This window comes from Mesocricetus auratus, unplaced genomic scaffold (assembly GCF_017639785.1).
Source record: "Mesocricetus auratus isolate SY011 unplaced genomic scaffold, BCM_Maur_2.0 Super-Scaffold_100010, whole genome shotgun sequence".
In the NCBI taxonomy this organism is placed as follows: Eukaryota; Metazoa; Chordata; class Mammalia; order Rodentia; family Cricetidae; genus Mesocricetus; species Mesocricetus auratus.
The window spans coordinates 54344063-54349255 of NW_024429194.1; positions in this window are offsets into that span (position 1 = coordinate 54344063).

Below are 5193 nucleotides of genomic sequence, written 5' to 3' on the forward strand. Positions count from 1 at the left end.
GACCTCACCCATTCAATCCCACCTTCCACGAGTCAACCCTGGAGATCTATTTGCCTATACTAAGGAGACCATGCATTCCCACTAGAATCTTCCTCTTTGCTTACTGTCTCTGGATCTGTGGATTGTATCTTGGTTATCATTTACATAACAGCTAATATCCAGTTATAAATGAATATATACCATATTTATCTTTCTGGGTCTGTGTTACCTCATTCAGGATGATTATTCCTCTAGTTCCATCCATATGCCTGCAAATTTCATGATGTCATGGTTTTTTAACAGTGGAGTAATACTCCATTGTGCAAATGTACCACATTTTCTTTATCCATTCTGCAGTTGAGAGACATCTAGGCTGTTTCCAGTTTTGGCGATTATGAATAAAGCTGCAATGAACATAGTTGAATAAGTGTCCTTGTGGTGGGATGGAACATCTTTGGGCATATGCCCAACAGTATTACAGCTGGGTTTTGAAGTAGATGGATTATGATCTTCCCGAGGAAGCAAATACTGATTTTCATAGTGGCTGTACAAGTTTGCACTCCCACCAGCAATGGAGGAGTGTTCCCCTTCTCCACATCCTTACCAGAATGAGCTGTCACTTGCCCTATTGATCTTAGCTATTCTGACATGTGTAAGACGGCTTTATATAATTTGCCTTTATTATGTTTAAGTATGTCCCTTGTAACTCTGATTATTCCTGAACTGTTATGAAGGTGTGATAGATTTTGTCAAATAAATTTTCTGCCTCTAATGACAATATCATGTATTTTTTTCTTTCACTTTGTGTATAAACTGAACTACATTTTATGTAATTATAAAAGTGGACTACATTGACTGATTTTTGTATATTGAACTATCCCTGCATCTCTGGGATAAAATCTACTTGATTATGGTGGACGATCTTTTTGTTGTGTTCTTGGATTTGGTTTACAAGTATATTGAATATTTTTGCCTCTGTGTTCATGAGGGAAATTGGGATGTAATTGTCTTTCTTTGTCGAATCTTTATATGGTTTGGGTACCAGGGAACTGTGGCCTCATAAAATGAGCTGGGTAATTTTCCTTCTGTTTCTAATTTCTGGGATAATTTGAGGAGTAGTAGTATTAACTCTTCTTTAAATGTCTGTAGAATTCTTTGCTATAACCATCTGGTCCTGGGAATTTTTTTTGGTCAGGAGACTTTCAATGACTGTTTCTATTTCACTAGGGGTTAAATGTTTACTTAAGTTGTTTATCTGATCTTGATTTAACTGTAGTAAATGGTACATACTGAGAAAATTATCCATTTCTTTTAGATTTTTCCAGTCTGGGCAGGTACAAGTTTTTTTTTTTTTTGAAGTCTAACTGTATGAGTCTCAGGATTTCCTGGATGCCTGTTTCTATATTCCCTTTTTGCTTATGATTTTGCTTATTTGGATATTCTCTATGTGTCTCTTAGTTTGGATAAGGGTTTGTTTTCTTGCTGATTTTCTCGAAGAACCGATTCTTTGTTTTGTTGGTTTCGTTTATATATTATTCTTTTTCTTTTTCTTTTACTGATTTTATTCCTCAGTTTGATTATTTCTTACACTCTAATCCTCTTGGGTGAACTTGCTTCTTTTTGTGCAAGAACTTTCAGGTGTGCTGTTAAGCTGCTAGTGTGAGATCTCTCCAATTTTTTTACACAGGTATTTAGTGCTATGAACTTTCCATTTAACACTCCTTTTATTGTGTCCCATAAGTTTGCATATGCTGTGAATTAATTTTCATTGGATTCTAGGAAGTCTTTACTATCTTTCTTATTTCATTTGGTATATGAAGAACTGAAACTCCAGATCAACCCTTCCCCCCAGCCTTAGCTCCTAGAGACTATGTTGTATGCAACAGGCCTAGGGCCAAAACTGTACACAAAGGAACCCCAAGCCCCCCCTAGCCTCCTAGATACTTGGGTCTTGAGGACCGTTTGACCGCAAAAGAAACTTTCCTGTAGTCTTAGGAAATTCAATTCTGGAAAGTATTGGTACTATAGGCCACCTGCAAGTCATAGAAACCACAGAATGTTCCCTCCCAGCACCAACCTATGAGAATAGTGGTACACAGGTATTACATGCCAAAACATGACTTGGAAAAATTTCTTGATTGTTCCCCAAATGCTAACCAATCTGGAACTCACCTGCTTTTGTCCTGTCCCGCTGATGTAATCCTGCAGTTTTTCCTTTAAAAAACATAGCAGTAGACCAAGAGGACACTCCCTCTGGAGGCTGCTGCATCAGCTTGCTAGATGGAATCCATCCTGTGATAGAACACAACAATCAATAAACCTTGTACATTTGCTTTGGTGTGTCTGTCTCCCTGGTGGTCTCTTTGGGGATCTTTGCGATTTGGGCACAACAGTAGAGAGTTATTCAGTTTCCATGAGTTTGTAAGATTTCTATAGCTTTCTTATTGTTGATATCCAGCTTTAATCTGTGGTGGTCTGATAGAATAAAGGGAGTTATTTTAATTTTCTTGTATCTGTTGAGACTTCCTTTGTGTCTGAGCATGTGGTCAGTTTTGGAGAAACTTCCACTAGGTACTGAGAAGAATGTGTATTCTTTTGTGTCTGGGTGAAATGTTTTATAAATATATATTCATCAGTTTGGATGGTAATGTCTGTAAGCTATAGTATTTCTGTTTAGTTTTTGTTTGGATGACCCGCTCCTTGATGAGAGTGAGGTATTGAAATGTTCCACTTTCAGTTTTTGAGTGCCAATATGTGATTTAAACTGTAGTAATGTTTCTTTTTATAAAAGTAGTTGTCCTTGTGTTTGGGACATAGATGTTAAGAATTCTTGTTTTTTAAAAATTTTTAAATCAATTTTTCTTACTATCTTTACTATCTTGGTGGATTTTTTTCCTTTGATGAATATGTGGTGTCCTACCCAATCTCTTTTGGATAGTTTAGGTTTGGTGGTCTGGGATTATTTATTTCCTGTGTTTCAATGGTTCAGTTAAACTCCTTGGGTTGGAGTTTTCCTTCTAGCAGCTTGTGTGGTGCCTCGTTTATAGATAGCTTGATATTGTTTAAATTTGGCTTCACCATGGAATACCTTATTTTCTCCATCCATGGTGACTGAGAGTTTTTCTGGGTATTTAAGCTTGTGCTGGCCCTTGTGGTCTCCTTGAGGATCTTCTGGCTTTTGAGAAGCCAGGTTTAATAATAGTAGGTCTGCTTTTATATGCTACTTGGTCTTCCCCCCTTGCAGTTTTTAATATTCTCTTTCTGTTCTGTACATTTAGTGTTTTGATTATTATGTGGCCAGTGAACTATTCTTTTCTGGTCTGGTGTATTTGGTATTCTGCATGATTCTTGTAATTTTATAGACATTTTCTTTTGGTTAGAATATTTTCTTCTATGAAAATATTTTCTGGGCCATTGAGCTGGGATTATTCTCTTTCATCTATTCCTATTATTCTTAGGTGTGGTCTTTTCATTGTGTCCCAGATGTCTTGGATGTTTTGAGCAAGGAAATGTTTAGATTTAACATTTTCTTTGATTGATGTATCCGATTTTTGTGGTTTCTTCAGTGACTGAGATTTTCTCTTCTATCTTTTATATTATGTTGGTAAAGCTTGCCTCTGTATTCCTTTTTGAATTTCTCAAGTTTTCATTTTCAGATTCCCCTCAATTTGTGTTTTATTAGTTGCTTTTATTTCTGTTTTCATGTCTTGAACAGTTTCATTAAATTTCTTCAACTGTTTTTTTTCTTGGCTTTCTTTAATGGATTTATTCATTTCCTCTTTAAGGACTTCTATCATTTTCACATAGGTGGTTTTAAGTTCTTTTTCTTTTATTTCAACTATTTTAGAATCTTCAGGGACTGATGTCAGTGCTCAAATACAGACATGATGTCCTAGCTGTTATTGATGGTGTTCTTATGCTGGCATCTAGGCATTTGTATTTGGGGTGATTATAGTTCTAAGTTCTGATTTAGGTGTTTGACAGTGGATGTCCTTCTGTATTTTGTGAATATATGTTTCTCTCATTGGTTGATGAATAAAGCTGTTTTGCCCAATGGACAGGATTTAGCCAGACAAGCAATCCAAACAGGGATAGAGAAAGGTAGCAGATGGAGTCAGGGAGACAGCCAGAAGGAAGGATGCCTGGGAATTCTCTGTCAATCCAAGGTCACATGGAGATACATAGATGAATAGAAATGGGTTAATAACTAAGAGAGACCTAGTCAATAAGAAGCTTGAGCAATAGACCGAAGTTTATAATTAATATAAGCCTCGGTGTGTTTATTTGGGACTAAACATCCATGGACCAGGAAGGACACAAACCTCTGTCTTCCAATGGCACCCAATGTGTATCAGGAACCCATGACCCTGAGATTAAGAGTCTCATGCTCTACTGACTGAGCTAACCTTTGTTATGTGGGTGCTTTATTCCTTGGTTTCTGTTTCCTCTCTGGATTTTCAGAGTATATTGAATGTTTTACTAGCTTGCTCTGATGTGGGAAGTCCTGTGTATGTCAATAAAGCACTGTTGGCCAATATGGAACCAAGATAGGTGGGACTAGGAGTCCAGGAGGACTCTGGGTAGGAGAAACACAGGGAGTCAAGATGTAATGCCATGAGGTAGGAAGCCCAGAAAGTCCTCCGGTAAGAGAAATACTTAGATTAACAATTATGGGGTAATTACTTAAGTCAGAGCTAGCCAGTAAGAAACAAGCAAGGCCAACAGCTTCATAATTAATATAGCCTCCTGTGTGTTATTTGGGACTCATGCGGCTCTGGAACCAGGCTGGCGGGAAGGCTTCCCTTTACACTGCTCAGTTGGTGTGTTCACAGGGAATGTATGCTGGTTTTGCAGGCAGGGCTGTGGAGAGGAGTTGGGGGAGGGAGTCCAGGATGGGATGGAATATGGTATCCATAGATGTGGGCAGGGGTGAAGAAAGTTCTCAGCTGGTAATCTGTTGCAGTGCTTTCCAGGAGACTGAGGGACTGAGATTAGGGGAACAGAGAGAACCGAGAAGGTCTAAGGCCAGCCCACTTGGTTTTCTGGTTGGTGTGGCCTATGATTGAACAGAGGGTGTCCACCTGAGTGGGGACTAGATACAGTGATGAGTAGGGGAAGGGAGGCCAGGAGATATTTTGTGAGATCCATGGGAGATGTGGGCAGGGGGAAAGGGAGGCTGCTGATGGTATTGTGTTTCAGCACTAAGGAAGAGCG